We start from the raw sequence: 17,699 nt of genomic DNA on the forward strand, positions 1-17,699 counted from the left end.
TGGAAGTTATTCATATTTTATATCAGAAAACAATTTCAGAAATTGAGCTAATCATCAAAAAAGATGGATGGAAAGAGTCCACATTATGGACTTTATTTTGATGAGGAAATGCCGTTATCCTTCAAATTTTAGTAGTATGCTTCCATGACTATTGCTGTATTTTTGCAGCTGCAAGGAGTGTGGTGGATAAGCACATGTGCCCTGGTTTGGAGGAGAGATGCAGGCAATTTAGAGACAAACTGCTTTCACTTTGAAGAAGGCAATTTTCTTGTAGTCCCTAGGGGCATCAACTCACAGCAGCGTTACTGAGCAGATTAGGCTTAATATAGGTGGAGACTTCCCTTGTTGCATACACACTTTCATTGTAACTTCTTTTCCTTGGCTGGAATGACAAGAGCTACCAAGTAGGATTTCAGGGAACTACCTGATATTCAAGAAAGTAAAGGGTGAGGTTGTGGCTTTCTTCTCATGGTTTTGATTTTTCATTGATGTAAGCAGTGTCTGTCTCACTTCCCAGGCATGTCCATAAAACAGGAAATCCTGATTTTTTCCTACTTTTTTTTTTTTTTTTTTTTTGAGCACAGCTATTTAATTGATATTACTGGATTTACTAGTGTGAGAGCAGAAATGAGCTGCTGTGCTGCTGAGACCAAAAGCTTTGGCAAACACATGTAAAATGTCTTCTGCTGTCATTCAGAACCCTTCATTGGCTGTTGCTTAGGCTGAGCTTATATTTAAAAATAGGAAGAGGGTTACTTGGTTGTTATCAAAGTATAAAATTAATTATATATATATTCCAAAAGATAGCACAAAAATGACTTCTACTGTTACAGAATCCTAAAAAAAAAATAAAATAAAAATAGTTTGCTGTAATCCATCAGCAAGCTGTAAATCTTTGCTCTCTTTTTTTTCCCCCTCTAATTCTTCACAGTGAAACTGTTTTAAATTTCTTGTAAATAATAGACATTCATTGGTTTAATTTCCAAGTACTACCATAACAATTTGGACAATCTATAGTTAAAAACAGTATACTTGATGAACTTATTTTTAGCAGTACAATAAAGTTTGATAATTCAATATCATTGTGTCTTTCACTCTCTGTAAAGTGCTCACATCTAGTATTTCAGTAGTCATTTTGCTATGTATTGGAAAATATGTGAATCTTGGAATTCCTCCCCTGTTTTATAAATGTGCTTACTGTTGCTTTTGTTTTGTGGTACATAGAAAGACTTCATCTCCTTAACTGTTTTTTATGGCATCCTTAACGTTTACCCTATTTAAAAATCGACCTTCTCTCCATTCCTGCTCCCCCTTCCTGTTCCCCCTTTCCCCCCCAAAAAAAATGTAAAAAAAAATGTGAGAGATAATTTTATTTCTTTTTAATTTAAATATACAAGTGTTTAACTTGTACATTCAGTCAGGCATGCTTTTATTCAGATCAAATGAGTACATATTCAGCTGTTGGCCATCAGACAGCAAGTTTTACATTTCAGGCCATGTTTCATCTACTCAGAACTTTAAGTAGAAAAAGTTGGGTGGTTGAATACTTAAACATGACATGCTGATTTTCCAAACTATTTTGAGGAAACATCAATACTGTGATTTGAAGGGTGTGTTCTGCTTTGGAACTTCTGTTTTTTGGACTGGACCATCTGGGTCTTTTGATGGACCTAATGAAATAGAGTACATAATTTAAGAATTGAACAGTTGAAACTGTTATGTCACAGTTTCAGCCCAAGTTTTACGTTGATTTATTTATTTATTTATTTATTTATTCCTAGAGAATGTCATATTCTCCCATGGATTTTATTACCTTATTTGGAATGTAGCAGATGTGGATATTGCATTGCATGTTCCTTTTCTTGTTAGTGAGGTGTTTGGTCACATTTTTCTCTACTGGGATCACAGTGTATCTTTGAGCTTTTTACCCAGTCTGCTTTGTCTGTTCTTGGCGACTTTCTGCATTTTCATGTATTTGTCACAATTGTAATGTCACACAGTATATTTTACAAGTATGTTTTGATATCATAATCTGTGCAAAATGTGCTTTTGAAACCAGTATAATGTATTGTCACTATCTAAAACAAAGGAGTTTAATGTAAAGATCCATTCTATGAGAAGCTTTTAATTAGACTTTTTACTAAAGGTAAATTATAATATTAATTAAGCTGGTAGATATACAATTATTTTAAAGAAAGTATTCAAACAATATAAAATATTAGATTAATACAAAAGCTTTACTAAATCAAAGAACATTTATTGGCTATATTTCGTGGTGATGGAGCTTACTGTTGAAATGTAATATAGCATTGATGCTGTAATATAAAATTTGCATCCTCAACAGAACAAGGAGTTACTATCTAAAAACAATCAAAAAATAGTAGAAGTAAAAGAGAAGCAAAAGTGAAAATAGCCATTTACATTGACCAGAAATTTAGGAAGTAAACAGAATAAGTAGTAACATAGAGACTTAATATTCCCAAATTTAATACTCCAAATCAATGGAAAAATGCAGACAAGGGTTCATTTTTTAATAATCATGAATTGTGATTTAACACTATTCTTGTAAAAGTAAAGCCTTTCTTTTATTTTTTTTTCTTTTTAGTGAGAAAAAAAATACAAACAACATATATTGTATATCTTTAATTGTATCATTTTATATATAAAAAGTTAATTTCACAGGTTACTTTATAATCCTGTTACTATTTTAAATGTAAAATGAATTTAAAGATTAGTTTTCAGATTCATCAATTGATGCTTCTATAGTATGTCAGTAATCGGGCTCTAAAACAAATATGCACACAATCCTGGCACATAGCAGGTCTTTGAGTATTGCAGTTTTTGAGGATGATTTGCAAAAAGTCACAAAAATCTCATTTCTGATATTCAGATAATTCTATCAAAATACTTTTTTAGCAACGTGTTTTACCTATGAAAATGAAATATAGTATACAGGTTTCTAAACTAATAGTTCTGTAGCTAGTTTGTTGAAGCTGACAGATACTTTATTTTTAAATGATAGTGTTTTGTTTGTCTTCCAAGTTACTATCCAGAGCTCTAGGACTTCTGTCATCAGAGCACAGTTGGCAATAAAGGAGCCAGACTGTCATTAAGGTCTATAAACAGAGAATGGAGTTTCAGCTAAATAACCCCTTCAGAACATAAAATTGCAGTTCAGAGTGTGTAGCAACAGTAGAAAGTAGATAAAGACAGTAGAAAGGTATATTTTAAAGAGATCTGAAAATGAGTTTAGGTTAAAGTTCTTTTCTGGTGCACAAGTTGATACTGTGTTTAACACAAATGGCTTTCTCTGGTAGTTGAAAAATACATGTAGTAACTTAAAAACATTTATTTGCTTTATGTATGCAATTTGCTTCCCTACTGTATTATGAAAATTAATATTTTTGTTTTCCCATAGTCCATATGATGTATGATGCCGTTATCCATTTTTCATCATGGCAGACTTAGAATCATAGAATCATAGATTCGGATATGGTTTCCTAAGAATGGGGTGGAATGGGATGGGATGGGATGGGATGGGATGGGATGGGATGGGATGGGATGGGATGGGATGGGATGGGATGGGATGGGATGGGATGGGATGAAGAGAAGAGAAGAGAAGAGAAGAGAAGAGAAGAGAAGAGAAGAGAAGAGAAGAGAAGAGAAGAGAAGAGAAGAGAAGAGAAGAGAAGAGAAGAGAAGAGAAGAGAAGAGAAGAGAAGAGAAGAGAAGAGAAGAGAAGAGAAGAGAAGAGAAGAGAAGAGAAGAGAAGAGAAGAGAAGAGAAGAGAAGAGAAGAGAAGAGAAGAGAAGAGAAGAGAAGAGAAGAGAAGAGAAGAGAAGAGAAGAGAAGAGAAGAGAAGAGAAGAGAAGAGAAGAGAAGAGAAGAGAAGAGAAGAGAAGAGAAGAGAAGAGAAGAGAAGAGAAGAGAAGAGAAGAGAAGAGAAGAGAAGACTGTCAGTAATGGGGCACCAACCAGCTCTCTAGAAAACCTCTTCCAGTGTTTGTCCACCCTCAAGGTATAGAAATTTTTCCTGATGCCCTGTCTGAACAGTGTCTTTCACACATCCATTTACTCTTGCCATGTAGAAGTTCTCTGTTATTTACGCATCCAAAAGAAGCAGAGTATTCATCTGGCTGCTCTTAGTCATGATGCCTTCCCAAGAGAGCAGATATGCGAAAAGGAAAGCAAGCGTGTGTTGGGAACAACATGTTGATGACAGCACAGGTAATATTTCCCGAATAACTTAGTAGCTAATATTAGGTATGAGAAGCAAAAGAACAGAAAATAGTGACATTCTTTGAGCATCTGCCATCACCAGATGGGCAATTCTTTGTGCAGTTTCTTGATGACTAGTGTCATCCTACTGCGGTGTCACTGCATTTTCCCATGGAAGGGTTTTAGCATAGTTCCCGTGTGTACAAAATTAAAGTTGATAATGCCTCAGTAATGAATGCTCCATTCATGTTTCAGGGTACAAAACTACCGAACACAGCTGGTTCTATATAAATCTTTTGTCCAAGGCCAGGTAATGTTTCTTTCAGTTCATTGTCAGTCCATGCTGATTTTTCCTCATATCTTTATTCCAGTAGATGCTCTGGTGTAGACTGCTGCCTAAGCCAGAGTTCCTCCTTCTGTTTCTAAAGATGTATGCCATAGAACCAATTTTAATATTTCTATATGAGGCCTTGCATGATGTTGAGGTCAGAGCTCATGAATTAGATCACACTTTTCTGCCTGCCCCAGGTCAATAAGGGTAGCAGCACCACAGATTCCTGTTGCAATTGCACTTAATGAATTCATGGAGTCATAATGAGTTTCTTCATCAGCATTAGATGTCTTAGGACTCCTGATAAAATCCTACATAGCTGTAAAGATTAAATGAGATTAGAACAAAGAATGAAGTCTTGATATGTCTGTATTTTGCAGAGGAAAACGTTTACATGAGACACCTACTTTGATATGAAATTTTAAAAAACAGTGTGTTACCTTAAGTCCAAGCGACAAAATTTAAAGTAGGAAGGAGTACCAGTGAGCATGCTAGGCCCTGCTCACTGATTTTTCTGCTAATGTCAGCTGATTAGATGGCAGCCATAGGAAGTTAGTTTCTCTCTTACTTTTGGCTTATAGAAGATAAAACTAATTTTGTGGCAGACTGAGGTACTGTTAGTGTTAGGTTAGAGGTTGGACTCGATGATCTTGAGGTCTCTTCCAACCTAGAAATTCTGTGATTCTGTGATTCTGTGTTGTAATATACCTGCCTGCCTGTCCTGATGAGGTCTGTTTTCTGGATAGTGAGCAGCTGAGTGATGTGTCAGTCCCTGGTGGGTCTGGAAGGATTCTGCCACACAAGCAGGTTCTCTTGTGTTTTTATTAATTGATGAGCTTTCTCATTACTTTTCAATGCATGTAATAATGTTTTTTAAATATGACCCGTACCATCAACCCTGCATTTGTTTTCTTGTGAGAATATGAACCAAAATCAGATAAGTTATCTGTGAAATACCTGAGCATTTCCTTTCTGGAATAACCACCAGACACTTGTTAAAAAGTTATAACTTTTAAAGCAGAAGGCTCAGAGGCCAGCTTTCTGTTTGCTGTGAGGAAGATAGGGTTAATCTTTCTCATGTGTTAGCATTGGTTTTCCCTATGGGAGCTGGTATAATCTCTTTCCAGATAAAGAAAGAGTCACACTTTATCACCCTCATATCCCTGTGTTCAGAAAAGTGCAAAGGGCTGTGTGGCTCTTCAAGAGGAAGGGAGAGAGATTTATTGTCACTGCTTTTCCTTTCTAAAGAGGATGCCAAGTTTCCATTCCTGCTGCTGCTTCAGGCTTCGTTGTAGTCCAAACGAATGTGCAGCCCTGCTGCTGTTAAAGCAGCCTGCCAGGGGACCCAGGTGAGGCTGTTACCTGCCACAAGGAGGTGGTGACATTGCCTCTGAGGGTGATTGCTCCTCACTGTGGAGCTGTAGCATTTTTGCTCCTGGCATCTGGCCTAAACTTTGCCCAGGCTGAGAGCAGCTGTAACCACTGGTGATTTGTAGATAGCCCACATGATAGCAGTTTGATCGGTGATTGCCAGGGGACAGATACTCATGCCAGGAAAGGGCAGCCTTTGGCAGACTACACAGAGAAGCTGAGGATTGATGGCAGAGAGACTGAGTTATCCTGTCATCAGTCTAATTACAAAGGGTTTGATCATCTCTAGGAGGGGAGGGGAAATGCAGAAAAGCTTTTGAGAATTTTTCCTCAATTGGAGACATCAGTCTTGCTTCGGGTGCCATAAATCAGGCTACTGTAAGATGTATTTGTTTAATACAGAATATAAATGTAACTTTAACTCGTTGCATTCATAAGGAATTCCATCTGCACGTTGCAGGATGCAAAGAGTCTGTGCAGATGCTTGCCTGGCTCATTCAGCTGCACCAGAGCCCTGGCTCTGACCCCAGATACAGCATAGCACTGTATTCCCTATGAAATAAATCAGGAGCGTTTATTCATCTGAGATTTTTGTCATCACTGCTGTTATGAACAGGAGAGATTGTGCATGCGTGTGTGGTCCTGCCTGAAGTCACATCCTTCTCTTATACAAGTCATTTAATCTGTTTCGGGATGGGAGGGAAGACTATTTGTGGACCACATTAAATTGTACCTGAATAATATCTAACTGCTTTTTTATAGCCATCTGTAACTTCTTGTCATTGCTACCTATATTTTGGAATTGCAAGTGCACATGTTGTGCAGCCTGTACATGGCTGTAAAATGCTAACAGATCTTATCTATTCAGCAATGAACATATCTGCGTAGGATGCATAACTACAGGGAACTTAAAATCAGATTGGGAAAGACATGAGTCGGATCCTTTAACCAATGCAAATCAGCTAAGAGGTCAAATTAAATATTTGCCATTCCTAAGTACTACTACTCTGTACTATGTGGGAATGGTAAAACTTTTAAACTTTAAATTCACTTTCAGTGAACATTTGTAGGAGTAAACATGTCAGGTCTTGCCATACATTTAATATAAAAAGGAAGTGCTAACAAAATGAAGCAATGAAATTTTAGTTCTAAAATGGTAAGATTTTTGTGTTTTTTAATCCATAATAGCCAGATTCCTTGTAAGAGCTGTATATATCTGTAGTTTCACTTTTTCTACAAAATGATAATTTAGAAGATTATGTAGGTGTAAAATAGTGCTGTATTGCGTCTTTAGTCATGTGTTATGAACAGAGTGAATAAAGTAATCTGATTTTTTACTACTAGGTTTGAATGAATTTGTGTGTGGTATTTACTTTGAAACTTCCTTTTGAACCCAGATCAATGACTTTAAATCAGCAGGACTGACTTATTTCTAAGTCATAACACTGACATCTTTGTGCTGGTGCCTGAGTCACTAATTAGTACTGTATTGATCTTTATTTTGTATGTGATGATGATTCCTAAATAATATATATATATATTTTAAACATTATAAAAAATATCCCTGGGTATAAATATCAGTTAACTTAGAAATAATTGGTTGGCAATTTGAAATGAAATTGGTGCTAGAGGGCATTGTTAGTGATATAAAACATCAGAAATCTGTTGATACCTTACTCTTGAAGTTTCATTTTAAAAATGACATTTGCACTGATGTTCTTGTTCTTACTTTCTCATAAAAACTTAAAATGGGTGAGTTATCATTTTACAGGCTGCTTGTAGCTTAGAAGTTAATGTTGTTTTTTTTTGCAGACTGTTTAAATAGCTGTTTTAAGTTGTCATATCTTTGTTCCTTGGATTTTACTACCATGTGGAGAAATTGGCTGGTAAAACAAGAAAAGTTGGTACTCATCAAAACAAATCCTAATGCCTCTGTGAAGTTGTATTGGAGCACAAAGACACCCAAGCTACTCAGCTGATGAACTGTGCACTCTTTTAAATGAGTTTGTGTACCTACGAAGCATACCATGACCAAGTGATGGGAGCTGGCAGCCGAACTGTAGACCCCTGAGGTTGTGTGGCGTTCCCTTCCTGCAGAGCCTGGTGCCTTGCTAGAGATAATGGGCTCTGGTTATGGTGCAGCTCAGCCACCCCAGAACAAACCCAGCGAGGCTGTTATGTGTAGGCTGCTTCCTGCCATCTTTCTTTGGAGGTGTCTTATGTCTGTAGCACACAGCGCACCTGAAAGCCCCCCAAGGCAGGGGGCATCCAGGTGTACAGTCTCCAGCAACCTGACTTGTCCCCATCATATCCATCCCTCCTCTCTAAGTCCTTGTGACTGCATGAGTGAAAGGTGAGAGGTATAAGTCTTGCTGATTTTAATAAGCCCAGCAGCACCCTTATGAAAAACTAGCTATGTAGCCTCTACATCTCTGTTTGCATGAAAGAAATTTTACTGTCTTTACTCTTCTCCCTGGGCGGTTTGTGTGAGTATGACCAGAGTTGGAATTCAGTTTTTGGTTCTGCATTAATTTCTCAGCAGGAAAGAGAAATGGATTTTATAGATTTTCAGTTAACCATTAGGAAGACATGAAACTGTCATTCCCTATAACCTAGTGGTACAAATATGGGCAATTACCTTTTTGGCGTTGCCTCTTGGGAATAATACAGATCTATCACTTTAACCCATTCCTAGTATAATTCATATGCAGCTATATATTATAGATGCTGCCTTCCAGTGACAGAACCAAGTGCCACAGCAGCAGAAGACTTCATTTGCCAAAAAGGATGTCATCATTCTTAATAAAAAGACAGCTGTCCTGATTCTGCTGTCATTCGTAAGAACTTCGCACCATTGTCAGTTTAATAAATTCATCTCTGTTGCTAGTACGATTCAGAGAATTAGACTTTTTGTATTGCTGTTTCACTTTTTCTGTTCGTAGGATTTCACACTTCATATTTGACTTCATTCTTTTGCCCTATCCTCATATTTAATTTTAGTTGCACTTTTGATGAACTAGCTAGTTGGAGCTCAGCACATTATTTAGGGTTGGAAAAGGAAAAGGAAAGGAGGAAAACCTTGTCTGGCAAAGTGAGGTGTAGAAAAATCTTCAGGGAAAACTGGTCATTTCTGAAGACTGCAAGAATGAAAAAGTTTCAGTTTCCTGAAATTGTGTAAATTTCAGGAATGAAGTACTAAATGGCCACATTCCTGCGTTGAAGTCTAATGCTTGTTTATTTAGGATCAGTATGCATGAAGTAAGGGCTTGCACTTTTTGTGAAATGGATGCGTCTGCCTTTTGAGACCTGTTTGTATGTGACCATTACAGACTGTAGTTTTGATTCTAGTCCAGTGCAAGCGAGGATTGTGGCTGTGTGTGATTTGGTTTGTTTTGCAGTCTCTTCAGGCAAGGGACTATTTTTGCAGATCAACTCAGAGATATACTAATTAGGAAAGTTCATATCATCTTCTACTTCATTTAGTGCTAATGTTCTGCACATGTTCTTTAGATTCATACAGAATTACAAAACCATTATATTATACACTGTAGTATTTGCTGCTAATTGACAGGAATAAGGCTATATTATCAGCTTCCTTTAGCAGTTCCTTTTTGCAAGTATTTGATTTCCATGTAAATCTGTTCTGATCAATCTGTTGCTAAGAAACAGCTATGGCTGATTTTTTGGTAAAAGAGAAAGTTAAACTCTGAGAATAAATGAGCATCAACCAAAATTAGAGAATAACAAGTACTAATGTTATTTAATGGTAATATATAAATTACAACAACACAGGAAGCCATGTGGTTAATTGCAAGCTGAATATACTAAGTGCTTTAGAAAGTGATAGCAAGCTGCAAAGAGTTAAACAATTCAGGATGATGACAAAACAAGACACTGTAGATGAACCTGTTGATCAAAAGAGAAATGATTACAAAGATAGAGGCAAAACTCTTCATAAAGAAGGAGGCAAATAAATAAGCAGAGAAGGCACATCAGAAAAAATAAAATAATGGACAATACTTAGCAAAGGTCTCAGGCATTGCAGAAGCTATTTGTGAAAATATTCTCTGAAACATCTTGAAAAAAGAGCCCTGCAGAATAGAAAAATTGGTCCTTCCCATATTTTGGCAAAACCTCTTTGTGTTTTCATGACCACTTTCACCGTTAATGTATCCTTTTTTAAGTCTGCAGTAGCAAAACAGCCAGAGCTTAGCTTATAGTATGGCCACCTCTGGAATGGCTGAGCTGGTTGGAATAGTGCAAACAGCTTTCTGCACATGGTGGCTTCCTGCTTGTCATAGCAACAATTTCAAGGAAAGATGGAAGGGAGAGAAAATATGCAGGACAGAAGGCATGCTGTGACAGGCAGGAGGAGGTGGCTGTGAGTGTCAGTAGAAGACCAACATCTAGAGGTAATTCAGCCAACTCATGCAGCTGATTCCACAGCTTGTGAATGACAGTGCTGGGACAGGCTGAAATTTGAAGTGATGCCTTTCTATATACACAGGTGTCATTTGCTCTGCTGCAGGAATTTTTAGATCTGCATTTGAAGAGGATGTGAGGCTTCACAACCTTCGGAGTAGTGTTTTGGGAAGAAAGGGTGTTGTTCTGAAGTGAATCTACATCTTTGATCTGAAGCTGAATTGGCAGGGATATTTTTCCAAACAGTTCATTTAGCTCTGTCCCATCTCCAAAGCTGAATTGTTTCTTTTTTTAGACAATGACCCAAAAGATCTAGCTGAGCATAATCCAGAAAGCTATAACTGTGGATATGGAAAGCAAATAATGGAAAGGGGTTACTTTTCTTTTCTGTATTATTTCTTAGGGGTGCAGAAAACCACCAGATGCTAGAGTAAGTCTGTTGCTAAGGCTGTTCCATGTTGGAAAACATAGTAGATGCTTCAACTCTCTAACATAAGATTTTCTAGTGATACATGATTGCCAAGCATCAAAAATCTTCCCAGAAGACTCTGGCTAGTCTGCAAAAGCCAGCAAGGTTTTCTGGACAGAGGCAAGGATCTCTGTTTGAAGGCCAGAGAAGTTGCTGAGTTCTCTAGGGACAGAGGCTGTAGAGAAAACTGATGATATCACTGTGGTGACAGAAACACAAAAGGAGTCATTCAGTGTTCCTAAGTAATTTAATGTAAATTGAAGTAAATGTCAGGCATTGATGCTTGGGAAGAAAAGTAAGCTACTACTTGTTTTGTGCTCACAGAGGGACAGTTTTGGGCAGCCTCTCTCCTGTGCTGAAGCCTCCTGTCCTTCTGGCAGTTCTATTCCAAATGACACTGCCTCCTGAACACATGCAGTATTTGGGCCATTGGTACTCAATATCTGTTCACCCAAGTGGACGGTGGAGTACTTGACAAGGAGTAAGCTGGTGGACCTATTTGTTGGTAAATTGGTTCACCAGCTTGGTAACTTGGTTCACCAGCTTCCCATGCCCTTCTTGTAAAGTGTAGGTGGGCCTTTGAATTTGATTTTTAAAGCCTGTTTTCAAGGATGGGGAGTGTTTGGAGATGAAGAGAAGCTGGATTGGGACTTGGTGCAATACCAAAAAATATTTAGTTGGGCTGTAGAATAGCCTCAGTAAGAATCGAGTTGACAGCAATGCCACATTTCTGCAGATGCTGTTTATCACTTGAGTGTGATGTTTGGGTTGATTGCATGCAATCATTTAGTTTTGCTTCAGTAAAGATTGTCATGTTTAAGGTTAGCTAGTGTGGATGTAAATGAAAAATGAATTGGAAACTATTATGCTGTGATGTTTGTTGAGAAAAACTGAAAGATATACTTCAATGTAATATAGTGCTGCCTTTATAATTCACATAATTTGGGAAGCCTGTAAGAATCTCTCACTTATATTAAAAAAAAAAAAAAAAAAGTGAAATGACACAAAACTTTATTTTACAGTGTCATGTAACTAATACTTTCACTAATGAAAACTTCAGAAACAATTAAGATGGAAGGCTGGGTAGGAGTGTGGGTGTGAGGGTGGATTTTAGGTAAAGAATTCAATGATATAAGGTATATTCTAGTAGAATAACCCACTGTAGACTTTGGAGTCCTACATTAATGGTGTGTTTCTCACCTGTCTACACATCTTAGTTCTGCAGCCTGGAAAAGTAAACTGCCATTGCAGTGAAATCTACGTATTTTATTTATATAAGCAAGGTGTTTATTGAGCTGCATGTCTGTTCACTTTTGAATAGGCATCAGTCAACATCTGAAGTGTCAAAGTGTTTCCCATAAGACCATTCAAGGTCTACCTATATGGTATCGTGGAAGATTAGGGATGGAAAGGAACAGTTCTTCCCTGTCCTAAGCCTGTATCTACTATATTTGTGTCTTTCCCAATAGATGTTTGCCTGGAATAGCTTTAAGATCTCCAGAGGTAGAAATGTCTGAACTTTCTTATGAGCAATTTCAACGACCAAGGGAAGTTTTGTAACATTTCACCTCAGTCTTACTTGAAAAAAAATTATCACACAACTCCTGAATCCCATTTAGCATAAGTATTATTTCCTTACATTTGCAAAAGTCTTGAAGGCTCTCCTCATGCATGTCCTCAGATATCTCTTTAGAATGAAAACAAAACAAAACAAAAAACAAAAATTCTTCAGTTTTTTGTTAGGTTTCTCTAGAGTATTTCTAGAGATTTTCCATATCGTGTTTTCATCTGATTTGCTTGAATAGGAAAGGCCTGTAGATTGTACCTCTATACTCCAAGAAACTAATCAGGGAGAGTTTAAAGAAAGGAATAAGTTTCATTAGCAAAGCAAAAATAAATAAATAAATAAATAAATAAGCAAACAATCCAAACAACAACAACAACAACAAAATCAGCGAACATTTCAACACAATCTAGCATATCCACCATATTTTCTCACCATGTTTAGCTATATCTATCTAAACAGACTTTGCAAAATTATTCAAATTGACTATTCCAGATGGCTTTGCCGTTCTCTCAGAGAAAGACTAACTGTGAAAGCAGCATGAAGAAATTTGTCTTGCTTCTGTACGTTTTGTATTTGTCTTCTAGACAACAGAGGACCATTCCCAGTCCTAGGAACGGGAATGTTAACCCTTAGATTATTTATGAGAAGTGTTGAGTAAGCAATTGTTAATTAAATAGTTTTTAAATGAAATGAAAAGCAACAAGGATCTAATTTGGGGTGAATTATTCTTTCTTGCTTGATGCCAACAGCAAGCACATTCCAGCTGATCTTGTTTCTTATTGCAGTGATTTTTCACTGTAGTATTTTTGAAGGATTGTAATTTTACCCACATTTCCTAGATATCTAAACCTGCAGGTGGCTATAATAAATGGTCCTGGTGATCTATATTAAAAAAGATAAATCATTTTTCCCTTCCTTCTTTCACATTTTCTGCTGCCCTGTATCCTTAATTTTCTGGCTCACATACTTATATTGATTAATATACCACATCCCTGCTAGATTTTTGTCTCAGATCTGTGTTTCATTTGACTACCAATAATGAGAGGCCATAAATTCCTCATTCTTTAAGATAGGACACATCATCTGAGCTGCAGATACTGTGAACGTGTCCATGGAGCGGTGGGCAGCTGTACAGCCACCATTTATCCTATGGCTGAAGGAGACCTATAATTCTTCAGGTACTGCCTGGTTTGGCACCAGGGGATGGCCGTCTTTCCCGGTCCTGGCCATGACTTTGACAAAGATCCTGCCTGCATTACTGGGCAAATCAGCAAGCTAAACAGAGCTCTTCCCACTGCCTCCAAGATAGGAATAATAGTAGCATGAACCTTGCAGAGGATGAGCTATGAGGATTTATTGGTCATGGTGCTTAAGATTTTGAAGGCATGTACCAGTTTGCAGCTGTAAGATCTGTTATTCAAGTGCCTCACTGGCCGAAAGGAGAAAGAAATCAGCAACCACTGTGCCATGGGATGGGGCTTTGCTGATGGCATCCTTGGGAACAGTCAGCCGCAGAGTTGGACAGATGGGGTTACCCACCTTCCCTCCTGCACAGACCACCCTGGAAAAAAAAGTATGTATTAAAGACCTTGTCTTTATTCCTACATGGGATTGCAGTGCTACAAAGTAGGTTTCTTGGGTGAATGACCTTGACAGCCTGTCCCAGACCTGGACACCTGGACCTCTGTCCCTTTGTTCTGTAAGTTGCGTGGTTTCTGGGGAGTCACTTGCTTTAGGAAGTGGTCCCTAAGGGGATCCTAGGGTGTATTCCTTAGCTGAAAACCTCCCCCTTGCAGATATTATGACTTCTGGAATGCTCTAGGCTTTGCATAAATAAATGTGTGAATGTGTGTACACATGACAATGTAGATGAGGTTGTGAGAAAAAAAAAAAAAAAAAAGCAGTTAATTGGCACTGACTGTGACTCTTTCACAATCATGCTCCAGAATAAAGCTGAATGAAACAAATAAGCAGCTGTGGCTCTTAGATGGAAAGCCACAACAAAAAGGCCTGATGAAATAGTTGAGTGGCTAAAATCTGTGCATAGACATTTCAGTGGAAATTACCCAGATTACATGTTCGTTGTTCTGTAGAGGAGTCAGGCATTTGAAATAAGTTTTCCAGCAAGAAGAACGTGCTTTTTAGGTGAAAGGCATTTAAGTAACTGTGACTGACCTTTCACACCTAGCAACACTGAATATTTGGCACTATAAAGTTTTCTAACACACCTTTTATTTAATTACAGTCATGGGTATGTGTCGCTTGAGCTATTCTGTGTAAGGAAGAAAATAATCTGTCACTAACTTTCTCTGCAGGAATGTGATACAGTGAGAGCTAAACAATTTGGTCTTCTCATGGAGCTGCAACAAACAAGGAAATAAAAAACATTAATTTTTATTTGAAAACAAATGCAAAATACTTTGGGGACTTGATCACCCAAGTGAAATGTTATGTCAAAGTAGTGTGGCTCCATTATGATTTCCAAACAAAAGTCTCCCATTTGTTCTGCAATTGTTGTAGGTAAATCAATTCCTGTGGGGTGCTTCTTGAGTTTAAACTTCTATTTCCAGCCAGTTTTTACCTGCAAGAGATCTCTTAGGAGCCCTCTTTCTTCTGTAATTCAGAAACAGTAGGAAAGGGAGTCTCTGAATAATGTGCTGACTGGAGGCATTAGTCTGCTGGGTATGGGGAAGTTTTCTTGCTCTCTGGATCAGCATCCATTCTGGGTCTCCTGACTGCTTGGGGGCATGCTCTTGGATGGGAAGTGAACTTTTTAGGCAGCATCAGAAAGTTTTTCTTACCTCACTTATCAAGAAGCAAGAGAGTGCAAGCTTAAACAAGCATTGGTAGGTGCACATCAGTTAAACGTTAATGATACCTGTCAGAAGATGTGAAATTATTTATCCTCAAAACATCTAAGCTTGGCAAGTCTCAGTTTTCTGAGTCACAAATTTAATGCCTACAATGTAGTTTTTGGCTCAGTGTGCTGCACGAGGGTAGAAGGGCATACACTGTTTGAGCTCTGAAGAACAGTGTGCTTCTGCAGCAGAAGTAAGGAGCATTATACTTGGGTGCAATGCTGCTTGGGGTGATCTTATTCTAGTATTTCCTTCACCACAAGCAGAGGAGTATCAGCCCCATAATACTAATTTGGCAAATAAGTATGCCAGTGACTACTGAGATGACAGCAATAAGGCTAACACTTATGGCTGTGTTCTGGGGACATGGCAGGGCTGGGAGCAAGAGACAAGAAGGGTTGGCTGAAAGGTGAGGGGAAGCAAGAAATACAATTGCTCTGCACAGATGGACTGCTGAGGAAGCATAGGAGCACCATGCTGTGACTGTTCCCTCATTAAAATATCAGCAGCTGCAAAGCAAAGAGCATCATTTTAACAAGCTCACTCTGGATTTGCAGAGGAATCTGAGTTTACTTTGAACAGCTCCACCAACCAAAGTGGGACTAAACTGGTTTCTCCTTGGGAAGCTTATTCAGCTGGCTTTGATTTTTTTTTTCTCCTTGTGTTCTATTTATGCCTCTTAATTCAATTCTCTGTATTCAGCATGCAGCATTTTAAGAGACCAATAATATAAAGTAATGTTGCAATAATTGCATTACCTTCTATTAGGCTGGGCTCCTTATTCAGTCAAATAGAACTGCATAAACATTATTCAATATCACAGTTACCTACAGCTGTTGAATTCAAGAATGCAAAGAAATATTCAAAGTAATGTTTATAGCACTGGTCAGAAAAAAAGTGTACCAAGTCATGAATGATGAGTTGTCTTTTAGAGGGAATGAAAGATAAAACAGGGATTCAAGGGTTGAGCTAAAAAGATGTCATATCTGGTAAGAAATGTGAATCTTAGCTTGATAACAAGTGAATTTGCATCTGTGGTCTTACTGAAGAAGAAAAAAATAAATAAATTGTCCTTTAATCCTAGAAAACAAAAACAAACAAACAAACAAACAAAAAAAAAAAAAAAAAAAACAAAACAAAAACAAAAAAGATATGGGAGTCTTATAGGGAAAGAAATTATAAATAATTGATTTTTTAGAACAAAGTATTTAAGTATTGAAAAAATACACCCCACCAAAAAGCAGAAAGAGACAAGATTCAATATGGCCTTAAAATCCAACAGAGTTGATGCTTACTGACATGACATGCACTTACAGGCCTGCTTTTGACTGGATGGTGTGCCGTTACCTTACATCCCTGCATAGATTGCTCCTTGTGCCTATGGGAACAAGGATCTTAAGCAAGAGCCAATGTTAGTGCAACATCAGTTGAGGAATCCTCCTTGCCTTGAGCGCCATTTGACATGGAAGGAGCCATTGTCATTAAGACATCACAGCACAGAAGTCATATCTATAAATAATCCTCTACTTGAGCTGCCTTCTAAGACCCAGCTAAGCAGATGTGTCCCTGTAACTACACAGCTCCAATCATAAAGTTAAAATTGTCTGGTTTTTTGAGAATTACTACTCCTGATGTCTCCCAACTTAGTTCAACCTTTCATAGTGACTTCAGGGATAATTCAAGTGACGTGTGACACAGAGAAGGGTATTGCAAGGAGCATGCAGAATAGTGTTGTGTTCAAGAGCTCTTGTTAGAGTTCAGAGAGTATGCATGGGATAGATTGCTTACATCTTCAACACAGTAGGTGAAGGGAGAAGTAGATGGACGCAGTGATTGTTTGTGACCATCTAAACTAAAGTCTGAAAATATGTGCTTGCAAGACCATGCCAGGTGCAAACCATAACCATATGTTCCTTCTGATTCTGCATTTGAGAACCTTCCTTTTTTTTTTTTTTTTTTTTTTTTTTTGAGCTTGCTTAGCTGAGTCATGTTGTTATTCACTTTGGGACTCTTTCTGTACTTTCATACACAGGAAGGTCATGTGGATTAGTTCAGTGGCAGACAGTAATCAGATGTGTTGCAGCAGCCAGCTACCTAAGTATCTGCAGAAATCTGGAATAAGGCAGAGCAAAGCCTAGTCCCAGTAAATAACAGGGTGGGTAGATCCTGGTAGCATGCATGCTAAAATTCATTTACTCTGATGGCAAAAAGAGCATCAGGAAAGGATGTATTTTATGATCATGAGCCTCTTTCTTCTGACCAGAAATAGCAGCACTCTTTCTGCTCGTCCTCATACCATGTCCATGAAGTTCATTCACAGCCTAGGAAGTGGGGAGTATTTTGGCTTTTTCATAGTGTGCCAGTTTAGAATGTAATTGTTTTTTTTACATTACATGGCACTGTTTTTGTTTTTTTTTTCTGATAGCTGCTATTTTTGTATGCAGAAGTGATTTTTCTTAGGTC

General features: G+C 37.8%; 1 protein-coding gene across 5 annotated transcripts in view; it reads left to right on the forward strand.

Moving 5' to 3' along the window:
- NTRK2 (neurotrophic receptor tyrosine kinase 2) overlaps positions 1–17,699 on the forward strand; it is a 201,554-nt gene that overhangs the window by 95,989 nt on the left and 87,866 nt on the right. The gene's annotated exons all lie outside the window — the stretch shown is intronic.

The sequence above is a fragment of the Anas platyrhynchos genome, chromosome Z (assembly GCF_047663525.1).
Source record: "Anas platyrhynchos isolate ZD024472 breed Pekin duck chromosome Z, IASCAAS_PekinDuck_T2T, whole genome shotgun sequence".
NCBI lineage: Eukaryota > Metazoa > Chordata > Aves > Anseriformes > Anatidae > Anas > Anas platyrhynchos.